At 42.1% G+C, this 19,918-nt stretch overlaps 2 pseudogenes; both read right to left on the bottom strand.

Moving 5' to 3' along the window:
• Nucleotides 1-1,065: 1,065 nt before the first annotated feature.
• LOC104445989 lies at nt 1,066-9,176 on the bottom strand (annotated as a pseudogene).
• A 715-nt stretch (nt 9,177-9,891) lies between these two features.
• LOC120293568 lies at nt 9,892-17,665 on the bottom strand (annotated as a pseudogene).
• Nucleotides 17,666-19,918: the final 2,253 nt, after the last annotated feature.

Here is a 19,918-nt window from a genome sequence, read left to right as displayed (position 1 = left end):
TGCTCTTTCTATCTTGCTTGACGACAAACAAGAAAGGATTAATTTTGCAATTCCTTTTGAGAAAGTGGGAACGGAAGAGAAAGGAACTTACGCGAAGCCACGACTGAAAAAAGAAGGGACAAAATTTTGCAGGTTTTGTTTTTCAGATTTATCTTTTGGACAAAAGTGACAATTTTCCATCACCAAAAAATTCACTTGCTCGCTGACCAGCGAATATTTGAGCTGAGAGTAACTTTGGTCACCACTACATTCGAATTGCAAATATATCAAATCGGCTCTAAATTTATTAAATTAGGATAACGCCCATATATTTACTTAAATATGTCTAAATGCGTCAAAAAGGGATTTACAAAATGAAATATAAATTACATTTATTATTCACGTGCAAACGAGTTGGTCAACAAGGAATCTACTCGACACTTTTAGTTAGGTGGTTGTGTTGAAATTTATCCTCTATACCAGATAATCACGCTAAGATTTTTATATGACGAGATAACCATTGAAATTTTGTACTCCTCCATGGCAATATCCTCAAATTAAAGTTCGATCGACTTTTCCTGATGGAGCGAAAATCTAGGTTAACCTTGGCGAAGAAATCGTGAAACCATGGATCAAAATAAATAAGAGGTAAAAAATGACAAGCTTCTTAAAGGCGATATATACATAATGAATCTTATACTCGACACTTTTAGTTAGGTGGTTGTGTTGAAATTTATCCTCTATATTAGAGTAATCTCGTTAAGATTTTTATATGACGAGATAACCATTGAAATTTTGTACTCCTTCATGGCAATATCCTCAAATTAAAGTTCGATCGACTTTTCATGATGGAGCGAAAATCTAGATTAACCTTGGCGAAGAAATTGTGAAACCGCGGATCAAAATAAATAAGAGGTAAAAAATGACAAGCTTCTTAAAGGCAAATTCCAGTGTGAAATATGTCATTATTCAGGATGCAAACATAAGGAGAAAAGTCAAAATAAACACCAGGCACGTCACTCCCGAATCGCCCTCTTTGTCGACCTTCAATTTCTGGATCATAGAGATCACAGACACTCACTACGATCACTCAAACACAAGCACAACAGCCACGGGAGTTCGAACTGAATGCTGAGCAGAGACCCACCTGATCGCCCCCTGAGCATACGCCGTCTCCGATGTAGGTTTCCTGTCGATTCTCCTTGTAAAGTCAACCCTGTAACTCGCTGTCTGGTTCTCCTTCGTGAACACCAGATCACGCGGGTACACTACAATTGAGTCGAGACCCATGATGGGGTCGATGACCGACCTGTAACGTGACTCCGCCGGTCCGACGTTTCTCACCGTCCTCTTTACACTCACCTTCGTCACCGTGCCCTCGAACCTCACGCTGATCGATGGATAGTTGAGCTGATAATCAGGTATGCTCTTTATGCTCGAGCATGTGACTTTCTTTCGAACTATGATCTCGACTTCAGAGTCAGTATAGTTGAGCCCGCAAAGGTAAGGTACGTAATCTGTCGGTCTGATGTCGTAAATGAGACCCGGGTCGACGGCCTTTGATGCGTTGACGTGTCCTGCGCCGGTGGAGAAAATGTTAGCTGGATAGGGCTTCTCGTCCACGATGGGTAGGCCCTTCTTGTTGGTGGTGGAAGCAGTGGTTATGATGGCGGACTTGATAGCCGCGGGCGACCAGTCGGGGTGCGCACTCTTGAGCAGGGCCGCCACACCACTGAGGTGGGGGCAGGACATGGAGGTCCCGCCGATCACGTTGAATGCGTGCTTCTTGTCAGTAGACTTGTCTATGGGAAATGGCCAACCGGCGAGAATGTTCAAGCCTGGACCGATTATGTCTGGTTTGAGGATGCCTGGGCTTTGGACGTTGGGGCCGCGGGAAGAAAAGAATGTTACAGCCGGGGCGACTGATCTCCCGATGATTTGCGTGCCTTTGAATAGGATCGTGGCCTTTGGTGCTGACGCTGTGCTCAGGTATCTCTTGATCTGTCTCCCAGCGACATAACTCACATGGACGGCGGGAAGCACATGCGCTTCCGCGAATGTGGTGTATCCCGCAGTGACATCGTTCACGAGGATCATGGCCACACCACCTGCATCCTTGACCCATTAATTTTTCTCAACTCGCCCTTTTTCGTCACTGTCGCACAGAACCACTTTCCCTTGGACCTCCGAGCGGTTTAGTAATCCGGGAAGGCAGTCTCTCGGATAAACAAGGGGAAGTGGCGCCGGATGAAAGTCGTGCGGTTGGTATAAGGTCTCCCCATCGAACTCCTGCCCGTTCCCGAGCTGGGCCGTGGCCTTTATGCTGCGGTCGATGCTGCTCGCTCCTACAGTGAGAATCCACGGTGCCTCACTTGACAATGTGAAGCTGGATGGCCCTTTATTCCCTGCGGAGCAGCTGACGAAGATGCCCTTTTGGGTGGCGGCAAATGCACTAGTTGCAAGCAAGTCGTCGAAGAATCGTTGGGAACTTCCTCCTAAAGAGATGGAAAGCACATCGACACCATCCTCAATGGCTGCGTCCAATCCAGCTAATACGTTGCTGTCGAAGCACCCTAGAATATCGCAAGCCTTGTAAATTGCCAAATGCGCAAGAGGCGCAATGCCTATGGCTGTGCCATTGGCATTACCAAACACGCCAGCATTTCTCACAAAAGCACCAGCAGCTGTGCTGGAAGTGTGTGTGCCATGGCCCTCACCATCATATGGTGGAGCGGCCTGCGCAACAGTGTTACTTGAGCCCAGGAAAGATCTTGCACCGATGAGCTTGTTGTTGCAGGACGTCCCGTTGAAGTCGCACCTGCCCTTCCATTTGGCCGGGGGCGGCGGCACCCCCGTGTCACTGAAGGAAGGGTGGTCAGGGAAAATTCCCGTGTTCAATACTCCGATGATCACGCCCTTACCATAGTTCGAGTCCTTCCAGAGCCCAACTCCTTGGTGCAATCCCAAGAAGTCGGGGGTGTGAGTTGTGTGTAGAGAGAGAACCTTCTCCGGACGCACGTACAAAACGCCGTCTTTCTCCCGAATGGCTTTAGCTTCCTCGGCCGTTAATTTGGCCGCGAACCCTGATAGCGCATGTCGGTATGAGTGAACCATCCTTTGCTCTTGGTGGGAGCTGGTTGCCGTGGTAGGCAAAAATGACCGATAAAAAGTATCGAGATCCTCTGGAGTAGAGGACTGTTTGACGGTCGGCTTTCGTACTTGGATAATATAAGTTGACAATGGGCTATTTGTATCAGCTTCTGCTACAGAAGCATTAGCTAGGGAAAGGCTTAGAATGTAAATGAGACCGAGAATGAAATTCGTCAAGTCGGCTGGAGACAATCTGTTTTTCTGGTCTTCCATCTCGAATTTGCAGAAGAAACAGAGAAAAGCTTTTTGCTTATGAGGTCTGTGTTGATAGTTATAGGAGAAATGAAATGAAGAAATGGCGTTTGATCTCATGACCCTCCGGAAGCGTAATTGATGTTTTTTTCCCTTTTGAAGGTAAGGATCTTTAGTGATTTTTTTTTTTTTTTTTTCCCTAACTTGCATTCGCATTCCCTTAAGGACAGGTCACCGTCCATGCAAATTTTCTAAAATAGACTAATGTATCAACGGATATATAAATATGCAGATTGAACATGCTATACAAAGACACACCTAAATAAGTTACTTTCCTCAAATAAGCTTCCAAACATGAAAATAAAATCAAACCAAAATCCTATGGGTAAATGCAATCCTAATTAAGCTTTGCTAGCATAACATTTTTCTGGGTTACCGTAAGAATTAGGATAATTCTTTAACGTATAAATGATAATTTTACATTTTTATGACTCTAAAAATTGTGCACAAGAGAAAAAGTAAATCTACTCAAAATAATGTAGTTATACAACTTTACCTTTAATGCAAATGCAGGTCTTTAGTTATTTTTATGTGATTTTCTAGGAATATGCAATCTAAAAGTACTAATATGGAAGAGATTATGCTTTTTATTTTCTATTTTCATGACTTGGAAATGAGGCATGTAAACCAAAATAAAATCTAAAAGATCTACCTGAAACAGTAAACTATTATTTCATGAAAGTTTCTACTTTTTGTAACCTGACATCTACAAAGATGCAAATGCAATACGACATCCAATTCAATTTGCAAAAGAATATGCAAATTCTAAGATATGCTGAAATATGCATGTGAGAACACACTCAAATTGCAAATATGAACTTTTCTATATAAGTTAATATTCAAAATGCAATTCCTTGAACGCAGAAAACCTAATTAATGTAAACATGTAATTTTATTTAAAATGCCCCAATTAAGTAGCAAATAATTGAATAGTAAAAGGCAAGAAAATAATAACTCCAGCCATCTCGGGCAATAAATAAACAATCCCTTGATATAAGGTAAGCAAAAAGTAAATCAAGTATTCTAAAATATACTAACGTATTAAAGCAAATATATATGTGCGTGCTATGTAAAGTCTTAGCGAAGTTCACCACAAGTGCGTAACTGTCTGTTGGGACACTTAAGTGCCATAACTTCAAAACTAAGACACTTAAGTCAAGTTTTTTTTTTTCGAGTGGACACTTAAGAGCCACATCCGCGACCCTTTAGGAAATCCTACGTGAATATTTTATTATTATTTTTTGTCTACGTGGCTCGGAGCTCCAAATCTAAATTAGCATAAAAATTTTAAAAAAAATTTAAAAAATATAAAAATTTTAATTTAAAAAAAATTTAAAATTAAAATTTAAAATTAAAATTTTCTTATTTTTAAATTTTTTTATTTTTTAAAATTAAAATTTTTAAAATTTTCTTTTTTTAGAAATTTTTTTAAAAATTTAATAAAAAAATTTAAAAAATTTAATAAAAAAAGAAAATTCAAAAAAAATTAAAAAAAATTAAAAAATAAGAAAATTTAAAAATTTTTAATTTAAAAAAATTAAAAAATTAAAAAAAAAAAAAAGAAAATTTTAAAAATTAAAAAAATTTTAAAAAATAAGAAAATTTTTAAAATTTTAATTTTTAAAATTAAAAAATTTTAAAAAATTTTAAAAAATTAAAAAAATTTTAAAAAATAAGAAAATTTTAAAATTTTAATTTTAAAAAATTTAAAAGAAAAGAAAATTTTAAAAATTTTAATTTTAAAAATTAAAAAAATTTTAGAAAATAAGAAAATTTTAAAAATTTTAATTTTGAAAAATTAAAAATTTAAAAAATAAGAAAATTTTAAAATTTTTTAAAAAAATAAGAAAATTTTATAAAATTTAAAAATTAAAAAAGGGGGGGAGGCGGCGGTGGAGGAGGTGGCGGCGGTGAGGGAGCCGGCGGCAGCGGCAAGGGAGCCGCCCGTTCGGCCTCCCACCCCCCCTTTTTATAATTTTTTATAATTTTAATTTTTATAATTTGTCTTAATTTTTAAAAAATTTAAAATTTTCTTATTTTTAAAAATTTTTAAATTTTCTTAATTTTTAAAATTTTTAAAATTTTCTTAATTTTTAAAATTTTTCTTAATTTTTAAAATTTTTTAAAATTTTCTTATTTTTTTAAATTTTTGAATATTTTAAATCTAATTTAATTAATTTATATACTATTATTTACACGTAGACGCGAAACGGCGTCGTTTTTGCATTTTCTCCGTCACGTCGGCGTACAAAACGACGCCGTTTTGGACCGAGCTCGCCGGAAAGTCGCAACGTCAGCCATTTGGCCGGATTTTCGCCAGTGGCACTTAAGTGTCTCATTTTACTCCGATGATGGCACTTAAGTGTACCATTTTAAAGTTATGGCACTTAAGTGTCGGCGTCTTGATTATGGCACTCAGGTGTCCTCCTCTCTAAAGTGTTATAGGAAAAACACGCTTAAATAGATCATTTTTTAAAAATGAGCTTCTAAACATGAAAACAAGATCCAACTAATATCCAACGTGGGATCTTAATTCTACTAGGTAAATATGGTAATTTAGTAATTTTATGACTCAATTTGTGCATAAGAGGATATTTATTCTACTCTAAATGATGGGAAAATTGTCTACAAAGTCCTAGACTCATGTTACGGTGACTATTTCAATCCTAAAATTTTAAATTTTGTAGTTAGTCCTAAACCTATAAACGATTTGTCAATGTAATCTCTCCAGCCAATTTTAATTGGAAATTGCCGATGTTACGGTTTAGTAAGCACCGGTCATCCCATACGTTTTATAAACAGCGCTAACGTTGAATTTTCTTATTTTATTTTATTTTTAAATAATTTCTTTTCCTTTCTTTGTTTTTCCTTTTTTCTTGGTGATAGCCGATTGAGGGAAATAGGGAAATTAGAAAGGGTAAAGAAAAGGAAATGAGAAAAATAGAAAATTAAAAATTAAAAAATTGCAAAATCATCCATGGCCTTGCCATTACAAGACGGTTGACATCTAAGTTAGTGATTTTTAATTAAAATTGGCTAAAATGATTATATGGGCAAATCATCAAACGGTTTATAACTAAATTGACCAAATTGAAAAATTTATAACTAAATTAGTTGGCCTATAATAGGTTTAGGACTTGTCGGACAATCATCTCAAATAAATATGCAATTTTATCTTAGATACGGATGTGATCTTAGAGTAATTTTTACGTAATTTTTTTATGAACATGCAATTTAAAACAATTAATATGGAAGAGTTTATGTTTTTATATTTTATTTTTAGGACACGGAAATAAATCTTGTAGGAAGATCTATATTTGCACTATAATATCAATTCATGAAAATTTTTATTTTTTCTAAGATAGCATTTATGATGATGCAAATATAATATGACACCCAATTCTAATTTGTAAAAATGCGCAAGCTCTAAGATCTGGATGAAGAGATTTACATGGAGTTTCCACAGGGATTACGCAGATAGGGGGAGTCTCGTATGTGTCCTCTCCGCAAATCCTTGTATGTACTCAAACAGGCTTCTAGGCAATGGTATGCCAAGTTCATTGTTGCTTTAACCAACATAGGTTTTTAGCATTCCAAACACGATTATGCCTTGTTCACATGGACTGAAGGTACTTCATCAATTTATCTTTTAATATATGTCGATGACATTCTTATCATGGGGAATAATGAACTGGCCATTGAAAAATTCAAAAGCTATATGCATTCCACTTTCCATATCAAAGACTTGGGATCTCCTAAGTATTTTCTCAGCATTGAGATAGCTCGGTTTGACAAAGGAATATCTCTTAGTCAAAGAAAGTTCATTTTGGAAATAGTCTCTGAAGCAGGATTGTTAGGATGCAAACCAGCAGTTATCCCAATCGAGCGGAATGCAAAGTTAACAACACATGAATATGATTCGAGCTCATCTTCTTCCATTGAGGATTCACTACTTGAAGATCCATCAGTATATAAACGACTTGTTGGAAAACTGATTTATCTCACGATGACAAGACCAGATATATGTTATATTGTGCAAATACTCAGTCAATTCATGTACAAGCCGAAGCAATCCCATATGAATACAACCTTGAAAGTGGTGAAATACTTGAATGGATGCCCAGGACTTGGCATTTTTCTATCTCGAGATTGCGACATGAAAATGATGGCGAATTGTGATACGAATTATGCCACGTGTCCGATGACGAGAAGGTCCATCTCTGGTTTCTGGATCAAATTTGGAAAATCTCTTATCTCGTGGAAAACAAAGAAACAGTCAAGCGTATCACTATTATCAGCGGAGTCAGAATATCAGGCTATGGCAAAGACTGTTTGTGAAATAATTTGGATACGAGGATTGCTTGCGAATCTTGAAGTACAAGTTGATGGACCCAATAAATTATTCTGTGACAATGATGCTGCACTCAAGTTAGCCGCCAATCCAGTATTTCATGAGAGGACTAAACATATAGAGGTTGATTGTCATTTCACTTGAGACAACATTCGAGAAGGAATCATCACAACGAGAGGAATATGAACTGCGGAGCAACGTGCGGACATTTTTACCAAGCCATTATGCCAAAGACAACATGCATATCTATTGAGCAAGCTTGGTGTCCTCGATATATATAGGCCACTAGCTTGAGGGGGAGTGTTGGAAATATGATTTGATAACTTAGAAAATACCGATCCTGAGTATTAATGATTGTTTCATTTAATCAGTAATTGACTTGGTAAAATAGGAATTAGGATCAATGTATATTTTCATTTATTTCTTTTATGTTTTACACTTTACCCTTGTATTACAAATAGTGTAATGAACGGGTACAAGAAACATACTGAAATAAAAAGCTCCAGTTTTCCTCTCTACTTCATTTCATTTTCTATCAAAATCCATCGTTTAAAAATTTGTGACTCCATTACAATTAAAGTGGCCAAAAAAAATGGGGAAAAGTGCCAAAAAAGTCCTAAACCTTTTGTCTTTGTGCCGATTTAGTCCTAAACCTTTTTTTTTGTGCCGATTTAGTCCTAAACCTTTTTTTGGTGCCGATTTAGTCCTAAACCTTTTTACGTTGTGCTAATTCAGTCCTTTCCGGCCAAAATTGGCCGGAATTTGCTGACTAGACGCCGGCCGGTTGACGTGGCCCGATCGGCGCTGACGTGGACTATTTTTAATAATATTTTAATATTTTTCAATTTTTCAATTTTTCAATTTTTAATTTTTAATTTTAAATTTTAAAATTTTTTTTTCTCTTTGTCTTCTCATCTTCTTCCTCCAGCCCGGTCGCCGCACGGACCTCGGCGACCGGCCACCTTGCCGGTGGCCGCGAGGGCGGCCTCGCGGCGGGCGGTGAGGCTCGCCCTCGTCGGATCTCGGCGAGGGTCGAGCCTCGCCCATGGCGGCGAGGCTCCACCTTGCCGATCCGGCGAGGGAGAGCCTCGCCCGCTCGGCGCGAGGCCGCCCTCGAGGCCTGGGTGGCGAGGCTTGCCCTCCCGCCGGATCTCGGCAAGGCTCGCCCTCGCCGGATCTGCGCGAAGAGGCGGCCGGATTCGATCCTCGAGGTCTTACGGAACTGAGGCCTATCGTCGTCCTCCTCCGACACGTCGACGCCCGGTGGCATGGAGGCGAGCTTCACGGCGCGCACCGAGAGCGCCTTCTCGACGATTTTCAAGCTCGGGTCTTCGTTTGCTTCCTCATCATCGCTGCCGCCGAGCGGCACCGCGGACTTCGGCTCGTGCTCTGCGTCGTCTCCTTCGCCGAGCTTCGCCACCGTCGGCTTCGCTCTCCTCCCCATGCTCCACGCGCCGAGCTGGCGGGGCTCGCCCTCGCCAACCATGGGCGAGGCCCGACCCTCGCCGGATCCGGCAGGGCGAGCCTCGCCACCCAGGCCTCGGGGCGGCCTCGCGCTGGGCGGGCGAGGTCGAGCCTCGCCGCCCGGCGCGAGGCCGCCCTCGCGGCCACCGGCGAGGTGGCCGGCGAGGTCGACCTCGACCTCGCCGGCCGTCGCCTCCGGCTGGTCGCCGAGGTCCGGTGACCGGGCTGGAGGAAGAAGAAGAGAAGACAAAAAGAAAAAAATTTGAAAAATTGAAAAATATTAAAATATTATTAAAAATAGTCCACGTCGGCGCCGATCGGGCCACGTCAGCGGCCAGCGTCTAGTCAGCAAATTCGGTCAATTTTGGCCGGAAAGGACTGAATTGGCACAGCGTAAAAAGGTTTAGGATTAAATCGGCACCAAAAAAAGGTTTAGGACTAAATCGGCACAAAGATAAAAGGTTTAGGACTTTTTTGGCACTTTTCCCCAAAAAAACGATTATACTGGTAAAGTTCTAAAAAGCGTAGACACTCCTTCCGATTACTCAAACAAAACAACGGTAGGGGTTCGAATCAAATGCCGATCAGAGACCCACGTTTTCGCCTTCTAAGCAAACAACATCCCTTTCCAGTCAACTCTCCTCGTAAAGTCAACCATGTAAGTCGCTGTTTGGTTCACCTCCGTGAACTCTAGATCATCCGGTTACATAGTTTAGACCCTTGATAGGGTCAATGATTGGCCGGTAACAGGACTTTGCTGGTCCGATGTTCCTCGCCGTCCTTGTCACACTCACTTTCGTTGCCGAACCCTTAAACCTCACGCTGATCGATCGATAGTTGAGCTGGTGATCGGGTATGCTCGTTATGCTCGAGCATGTGACTCCCTTTTGAACTATGATCTCAATTTTGGAGTCGGTATAGTTGAGCCCGCAAAGATAAGCCAGGTAATCTTGCGGTTCAATGTATAAATAAGACCCGTGTCGACAGCCTTTGATGGGTTGATGTGTCTTGCGCTGGTGGCGAAAATGTCCACCGGATGGAGCGTCTGGTCGATGATGGGTTGGCGTTCCACGTTGGAGGTGGTGGCGGTGATCATGATGGTGGACTTGGTGGAGCCTTTGAGCAGCATCGCCACGCCGCTTTTTGGGAGGTCCCGGAGATGATGTTGAATGTGTTGTAATGAATCGGCGTCGCAGCGGAGCGGATCGTATATTTTGCAATTATGTCGGGAGCTATAGAAATCGATCGAAATAAAACGAGGAACAAAGGACACCGGAAATTTCGTGGTTCGGTCCGAATGTCGGAACCTACGTCCACGGGGAGAGTCGGCAAATCAATCCACTATAAATCGAAGAATTACAGATTACAATCACATATGCACTCAAGTGTTTCCCAGCCCTACTTTATACCCGATACCCACGGTGTTTAACAAAACAAATCAATGGACTCAACTTCCGCACAAAACCTCTACGAGCTCAAGCCTCGCACTCTCTCTCTCTCGAGCTCTTTTCTCTCGCTCACTACGAAGCTGCGAAAGAAAAGAGCTTCGTAGTGAGCGAGAGAAAAGAGCTCGAGAGAGAGAGAGAGTGCGAGGCTTGAGCTCGAGAGGTTTTGTGCGGAAGTTGAGTCCATTGATTTGTTTTGTTAAACACCGTGGGTATCGGGTATAAAGTAGGGCTGGGAAACACTTGAGTGCATATGTGATTGTAATCCGTAATTCTCCGATTTATAGTGGATTGATTTGCTGGCTCTCCCCGTGGACGTAGGTTCCGACATTCGGACCGAACCACGTAAATTTCCGGTGTCCTTTTGTTCCTCGTTTTATTTCGATCGATTTCTATAGCTCCCGACATAATTGCAAAATATACGATCCGCTTCCGCTGCGACGCTGATTCATTACAACAATTGGTATTAGAGCTAAGACTTTGCAATTATGTTTGGAGCAAAAGTAGAAATTGAGAAATTTAACGGGAGGAACAACTTTGGGTTATGGAGCGTCAAGATGAAGGCGCTATTAACAACTCAAGGATTAGCCAAGGCATTGGAGGGCAAGGCTCAGTTGCCCGAAACAATGCGAGATGCCGAAAAGGACGAGCTAATGGAGAAGGCCAAGAGCATCATCCTGTTGAACTTATCGGATGAAGTGCTAATAGAGGTGGCCGAGGAGGAGGATGCCGCAGTGTTATGGGCCAAACTCCAGGCCCTCTATGTAAAGAAGGGTTTGAACAATCGCTTATATATGTTGAAGAGAATGTTCCGTTCCGATACACGAAGGTACGTCCATTAGATCCCACCTAGATGAGTTTAATAAACTCATGATGGACTTGAAGAATGTTGGCAAGATTTTAGATGATGAAGAACAAGGCATGATGTTGTTGGCGTCTTTACCGGAGTCATGGGAGCACTTTACCGACTCCTTGTTACAGGGGCGTACTACGATTACCTCAGAAGAGGTAAAATCTGTCCTGTTTTCAAAGGAGTGGCAGAGAAAGTTGCGTGATGACAGTCTAGCGCAAGATGTAGCGCGTGGACTGGTGATTCGAGATAGAGACCAACATCGGAGGCCCAGCAACAGAACTCAAAGCAAAAGCAGGTCGAAGTCGCGACATAGAAAATCAAAAGGTCGCGTGAAGTGCTTCGAATGTCACGAGGAGGGGCACATAAGGAGAAATTGTCCAAAGCTAAGAAATAAAGGCATTTGGCAAAATGCCACAAGCAGTGTGGCGAATGTTGCCGAGGAGAGTACCAGTGATGCCGAGGCTGTCCTATGTGTATCTACGAGTTTGTCAGGAGACGAATGGGTGCTAGATTCTGGATGTTCCTATCACATGACTCCTCATAAGAACTGGTTCACTACCTACTAGACTGCAGATGGTGGTAGAGTTCTTTTGGGGAATAATGCAGCCTGCAAGGTTGTGGGGATAGGAACAGTTCGGATCCGAATGCACGATAGCATAGAACGGACGTTGACAGACGTAAGGCATGTACCGACGCTGAAGAAGAGCCTTATTTCTCTGGGTACACTCGATGACCTCGGGTGCAAATACATAGCTGAAGGTGGAGTGCTGAAGATCTCTCGAGGTGCCCTGATATTGATGAAAGGGAAGAAGGCAAATTCTCTCTATCATTTACTGGGAGAAACCGTGACTGGAGTTGCTGCAGTTTCATCAGGTGAGTCAGACTCAAATTTGACTCAGTTATGGCATATGCGATTGGGACACATGAGTGAGGCAGGTATGACAATGCTGAGTGAGAAGGGGTTGCTGAAAGGTCAGAAGACAGGAAAGCTGGACCTGTGTGAGCACTGCATCTTCGGGAAGTAGCGTCGTGTTAAATTTGGTACAGCTCTACATTCGACCAAGCAACCGGTCGAATACATTCATTTAGATGTTTAGGGACCGTCTCCAGTTCCATCAAAAGGAGGTGCCAGATATATGCTGACATTCATCGACGATTACTCAAGGAAGGTATGGGTGTACTTCTTGAAGCACAAATCCGAGGTATTTGATCAGTTCAAGAATTTTAAGGCATTGATTGAGAAGAAGTCAAGTAAACAAATCAAGTGCCTGAGAACTGATAATAGCATGGAGTTCTGTGGTAAGGACTTTACCGAGTTCTGTGAAAAGGAAGGGATTGTGAGACACCGCACAGTTCTCGGGACACCACAGCAGAATGGCGTAGCAGAACGGAAGAATAGAACTCTACTCGAGCGAGCTCGGTGCATGCTTTCGCATGCAGGATTGGGCAAGGAATTTTGGGTTGAAGCAATAAATATGGCATGTTACCTAGTTAATCGATCTCCATCTTCTGCTATCGAGTGGAAGACTCCTGAAGAAGTATGGTCGGGGAAACTTGTTGATTACTCCGGATTATGAATATTCGGATGTCCTGCGTATGCTCATGCGAGAGATGGTAAGCTTGAGCCGAGGGCAAAGAAGTGCATATTTCTAGGTTATGCACAAGGGGTGAAAGGCTACCGGCTGTGGTGCACTGATTCCATATCACCCGGTTTTCTAATTAGCAGAGACGTGATCTTCGACGAGACTGCAATGCTTCAAAAGAGGAATCTTGAGACTCAACCAGTAGAGCAAACGGATCATGGTGTCAGAAGTGAGGTGGAGATTCAAGCGGAGTCTCCAAAGACCTCGAGGTAACGAGAGGAAGAGATTGTAGATGAGGCCACAATTCCCGAAGACGGTGATACTTTTGAACAACCAGCGAGCCACAACACAACATAGCCACGGGCGACAAAGAAGGCAAATTAAACCACCGGTACGTTATGGTTATTCGATATTGCCTATGCATTAACCGTAGGTGATGAGGTGGAGATGGATGAGCCTTCATCCTATTCCGAGGCGATGGCTAGTGCTGAGTCATCACAATGGCTAAAGGCTATGAGTGAAGAAATAGAATCACTCTATCGAAATCAGACATGGGAGTTGATCAAAGTACCCAAAAGTCAGAAAATTGTTGGATGCAAATGGGTCTACAAATGGAAAGAAGGCATTCCCGGTGTAGAGGCAGCCAGGTTCAAGGCGAGACTTGTTGCGAGGGGGTATACTCAACGAGAGGGCATCGACTACAATGAAGTGTTCTCTCCTGTGGTAAGGCATACCTCTATTCGTGTATTACTTGCATTAGTTGTTGCACAGGATCTTGAGCTGGAGCAGCTAGATGTGAAAACGGCATTTCTTCATGGTGAATTGGAGGAACAAATTTACATGAAGCAGCCTGAGGGATTTGCTATTCCAGGTAAGGAAGACCATGTTTGCTTATTGAAAAAAATCATTGTATGGATTGAAACAATCTCCTAGACAATGGTATAAGCGTTTTGATGCTTTCAACTAGTCAAGATTATTCGAAAAGTCAATTTGATAGTTGTGTTTATTTTAGGAGATTGGAGGATGGGTCTTTGATTTATTTGCTATTATATGTTGATGATATGTTAATAGCAGCTAAACGTATGTCCGATATTGATGTGTTGAAGCGGCGGTTGAGTGCTGAGTTTGAAATGAAAGAATTAGGTGCTGCTAAGAAAATATTGGGTATGGAAATTTTGCGTGACAAAGCTGCGAGGAACGTTGCGTTTGTCTCAAAAGAAATACATTGAAAAGATCGTGGCACGTTTTAATATGCAGTCAACAAAAATCTGTAAGTACTCCTTTAGCCGCACATTTCAAACTTTCTGACAAGTTATCACCGCAAACTGAGGAGGAGGAGGAACATATGTCCCATGTTCCTTATTCTAGTGCAGTGGGTAGTATTATGTATGCCATGGTATGTACTAGACCTGACATTTCACAGGCTGTAAGTGTTGTCAGCCGTTACATGAAGCACCCAGGTAAGACTCATTGGGAAGCCGTGAAATGGATCCTCAGATATCTAAAAGGGACAGCAGACGTCGGCATTATGTTTCGGAGGAACATCAATGGCAATGAGACCACGGGTACGTGGATTCAGATCACGCCGGTAACTTGGATGATCGCGGATCGTTAGCGGGAGGTACGTGTTTACGCTAGCGGGTGGTGCAATAAGTTGGAAAGCGTCTTTACAAGATGATGTTGCATTGTCTTCAACTGAGGCGGAGTACATGGCACTAACCTTTGTTGCAAAGGAGTCGATATGGCTAAGGGGTTTGCTCTCGGACCTTGGACTGGAGCAGAAAAGTGTCACCATACACTGTGACAATCAAGGTGCGATATATTTGGCTTATAATCCAATATATCATGAGCGAACAAAACATATCGATATCAGGTACCATTTCATCCGAGATGTCATAGCGAAGGGTAAAATTGTTGTGAAGAAAATAGCAACAGCGGAGAACCCAGCAGATATGATGACGAAGCACGTTCCTTCAGCAAAGCTCGAGCTTTGTATGAGCTCGATTGGCGTCTGTAGAATATGAGCGCCCATCGGGGCGTTGGGAGAGCCGAGCATGGAAAATAATCACTATAACTTGGCTTTAAACGTTGAGCCAATGTGGAGAATTGTTGAATTATGTCTCAAGTTTGAATCCATTATACGATACCCGATACGCGCAAAACATTTTCACGTTGAAACGAGGAAGAACGTCAGCAAAGCATTTAATTAAAATTAAGGAGCGTGCGATAGGAGCCGAAAAAGATCCAACCCTTGGCGTTGGAAATAAAGTCTTCAATCCATGGGATTCTTCTCATTTGTCAGCATAAAATCTGAAGGGGTGATCGTCCAAATTCTTCTACGTTATTAAATGCATGCACATGGCCATGTGCATGCATGCTTGTAGAAGAATTGGTTGGTCAACACTTGCTGCTTCTGAAGCTATCTCGTAGGCGCCCAATTTTCTCTCTTCTTGGTCATCTTTGTGGACTTCTTTCGTCTTGTTGCGGATAAAGAAGGAGAGAAGGCAGAAGCTCTTCTACGTGTGTCAGTACACGCTGCTCAGCTCACACGCTAACATTAAATGCATGGAGGCACATGCTTTGAAGATCGGTGCCTTCTGACAATTCTGGAGTACAATATTATTTTGTTTCCTTCTCTTCCACCGATAAAAAGGAGAAGACGTCTGGAGCTTGAAGAGCTGCGAAAGAAAAGAGCTTCGTAGTGAGCGAGAGAAAAGAGCTCGAGAGAGAGAGAGTGCGAGGCTTGAGCTCAGAGAGGTTTTGTGCGGAAGTTGAGTCCATTGATTTGTTTTGTTAAATACCGTGGGTATTGAGTGTATAGTAGGGCTGGGAAACACTTGAGTGCATATGTGATTGTAATCCTGTAATTCTCCGATTTATAATTGATTGATTTGCTGGCTCTCCCGTGAACGTAGGTTCCGACATTCAGACCGAACCATGTAAATTTCCGGTGTCCTTTCCTTTTATTGTTTCTCGTTTTATTTCGATCGATTTCTATAGCTCCCGACATAATTGCAAAATATACGATCCGCTTCTGCTGCGACGCTGATTCATTACGACAGAATGCGTGCTTCATGTTTGTGGAATTATCTAAAGGAATTGGCCAACCGACAAGGATATTCACGCCGGAGCCTATGATGTCCGGCTTGAGGATACCGGGGCTTTGTTTGTTGCAGCCGCAGGAAGAGAAGAATGACACAGCCGGGGCAGCCGATCCTCCGATGAGGGTGCCTTGAATAGGATCATGGCTGTTGGTGCTAGCGTCATGCTTAGGTAGCTCGACGTAGCTCACTACGACTACGGCTAGGACATGTACATAGGTTATTGTGGCGTACGCTTAGGTGGGACTGTTCAAGAGGATTATTGCCACGCCACCCGCTAACGTGACCTCTTTACCCGGTGTTACCGGATCGCTTTTAAGTCTGAACGCGCACACAACCGCTATCCCTCTGAGGTCCGAGCGGCCTTCTAGTGATCCGGGAAGGCACATGGCCGTTTTTTTATCTCCAGTTACTTCGTCATAAACAAGGGAAAGTAGCGTCGGACTGAAGTCGTGGGGTTGGTGGATGGTCTCCCCATCGAACTCTTGTCCATTCCCAAGCCGCGCAACAGCCGCTATAGTGCGGTTAATGCTCTGCTCGCTACCACGGTGAGAATCCACGGCGCATCATTTGCCACCGTGCCATTCTGCAGCCCACTATTTCCCGCAGAGCACCTGACCAAGATGCCCTATTTTGATTTGGTAGCGGCAAATGCACCCTTTGCAATGGTGTCATGGAAGAACGGCCTGGATTTTTCTCCTAGTGAGAGGGAAAGCACATCGACGCCACCCTCAATGGCTACGTCAAACGCAACTAATACGTTGCTCTCGACGCACCGGAGTGCACAAACCTTGTACGTTGCCAAATGCGCAAGAGGCGCCATGCCTGTGGCCGTGCCTTTGGCAAGACCAAGCACGCCGGCATGCCTAGCAAAAGCACTGGCAGCTGTGCTGGAAGTGTGCAAGCTGTGGCCAAAACCATCATAGGGCGTGCCAGGCTGCTTGTCAGGAACACTCGAGTCGACAAAAGGTCTTGGACCGATGAGCTCATTGTTACAGGACGTGCTCTTGAAGTCGCACTTGCCCATCCATTTGGCCGGGAGCAGAGGCACCCCCTTGTCGCTGAAGGAAGGGAGGTCGTGAATCCTAAGAAGTCAGGGGTGTGAGTTGCGTGTAGAGAGAGTGCCTTCTTTGGACGCATGTACAAAACACCGTCCTTCTCCCGAATGGCTTTAGCTACCTCAGCGGTCAATTGGCCGCCAACCTGGATAGCACATGTTAATACTTAATATGAGTACACCATTCTTTGCTCTTGGTTAGAGCTGGCTGCTGTGGTGGGTAAATATGACCAATACAAAGTATCGAGATCCTCTATCGTAGCCAAAGGTTTGTCCGCTTTCGTACTTGTATAACATAAGTTGACAATGAACTACTTGTATCAGCTACTGCAATAGCAGCATTAGCAGGGGAAATGCTTAGAACATAAACGAGACAGAGAATGAAAATCGTCAAGGTAATCAAAGACAATCTGCATTTCTGGTCTTCCATCTCGAATTTACAGAAGAAACAGAGAAATGTTTTTTGCTTCTGTGTATATATATAGGAGAAGAGAAATGAGGAAATGCATCGGTCTCATGACCCCCTGGAGTATCGGTACTTTTTCCCTTTCGGAGAAAACTGTCCATAGTGATTTTTATTTCCTAAGATGCATATACATTTCCATTTCCATGCAAGAACTGCATGGTACCTATTATAACCCGACAGGATAGAGTACTGTCCATGCAAATAAGAATTTAAAGTGTTCTCATTTTTAAATAAGGATCTCAAAAGAAACTTGTTTCATATTTTCTCAAATAAATACCTAAAGTAAATCTTGTTTCAAATAGGGCCCAAAATAACCACGTCAGTTTCAAGAATGGCCTAACTCACCTGCTGATAAGGGCATTTTCATCTTTTAATTTTTTTTTAATTCATTTTATTTCTTTTATGCATTAGATGAAAAACAAAATAAAAAACGAAAGGGGAAGGGGAAACAGCGAGGACTCTGCAAACCCTTACCACCGCCGGCGATGGTGGGGTGGCAGTGAAGAGGGCTAAGCCCTCGCTTGATTTCCTTTTCTTTTCTTTTTTAATTAATTTTTTTATATAATCTAAATAATATTTACAATTAAGTTTATATTGGACAAAAAAGCCCTTGATCAACCATAATAATTAGCTGGTCGGCAAGTTAGATTATTATTTAAAACTGTCATGGCAACTTCAGGCTTTTATTTGAAATTGCCATAATCACTTCAAACATTTATTTGAAATAAATTCCATCCCAGGCCCTTATTTGTAATTTTTCCAATTTACTAAAATAGACTAATGTATGAACAGAAATAAAAATCTGCAGATTTAACATGCTATACAAAGACGTGCATCCTAAATATATTACTTTCCTCATATGAGCTTCTAAACATGAAAAATAAATTACTGTCCAAGCAATTTTTTTCTTTTATCTTTTTTCATATCCTCTATTTCTATCCGGTTGCCATCCAACTTTTTCCGGATCTGGCAAGGGTGGCCCTTGCTAGCCAAGACTGGCCCTCCCACATTGGCTCTAAAATTTTCAAAACATATTATATTGACATCAACTTGTTTGCTTAAATATATATGAGTGTTCATAAATAAATTGAAAAGGTAAATTGCTCACGGCACATTTAGTATTCGAGTGTAGACAAGTTGATCCATTTATCATATATAGAATGGATCCTGGACACTCTTAACTAACTGGTCGTGTTGAAATTTATTAACTCTATGTAAGAAGGATCAAGTTAAATTTTTATACGACAGGTCACTCCCCTAGCTCCCTCCGACTTCAGTTCTGGAACCCTAGAAATCACATTCGCTCCCTGCGATTGCTCAGACCCAATAACGACAGGAGTTCGGACAAAATGCTGAGAAGAGACCCACGTGATCGCCTCCTTGAGCAGACGGCGTGGTCGCAGTCGCATTCCCATCGACTCTCCTCATGAAGTCAACCCCGTAACTCTGTTCGATTTGCCTCCGTGAACTCCAGATTACCCGAGTACCCGCCAATTGAGTCGAGACCCGTGATCCGGTCAATGACCAACCTATGTCGCGACTTTGCAGGTCCGACATTCCTAACTGTCCTCGTCGCGCTCACCATCATCATCGAACGCAAAAACCTCATGCTGATTAATGGATAGCTGAGCTACTAATCCCGGTGTGCTCCTTATGCTCGAGTATGTGACTTTTTATTTTTTAAACATGAGATCGATTTTGGAGCCGATGTAGTTGAGCCCACAAAGGGAGACGAAGTAATCCTGTGGTCCAGCATCGTAAATGAGACCTGGGGCGATGCCTTTGATGGGTTAACATGTCCTCCATCGGCGACAATAATGTCCTGTGGATCGGCCCTTCGTGTTGGAGGTGGTGGCAGTGGTCATGATAACAGACTTGATGGCATCAAGAGGATGTTTAAGTTAAAGCTCATCAACATATCCAATTGAATTCATCTTCACTCAAAGACACATTTTAATGATTTAAGTGCCAATTAGCATATATTAACTGCTCCAAACTACACAAATTCTCCGACATGAGTTCTTTTCTAATATAACTCACGCGCATTTCAACATCCAAATAATATATTTTAATATGAGTGAACTATTCTTTGCTTTTTATTTGAACCGGCTATTGTGGTAGGTAAATTAACCTTTATGAATTATCGAAATCCTCCAACACAGTGAAATCTTTGTCCGTCAGCTTTCGCACTAGGATATTTTAAGCTGACAATGATGT

This window comes from Eucalyptus grandis, chromosome 5, assembly GCF_016545825.1.
Source record: "Eucalyptus grandis isolate ANBG69807.140 chromosome 5, ASM1654582v1, whole genome shotgun sequence".
NCBI classification, from domain to species: Eukaryota; Viridiplantae; Streptophyta; class Magnoliopsida; order Myrtales; family Myrtaceae; genus Eucalyptus; species Eucalyptus grandis.
The sequence above is the reverse complement of the archived record's forward strand: the minus strand, read 5'-3'. Positions and strand labels throughout refer to the sequence as shown.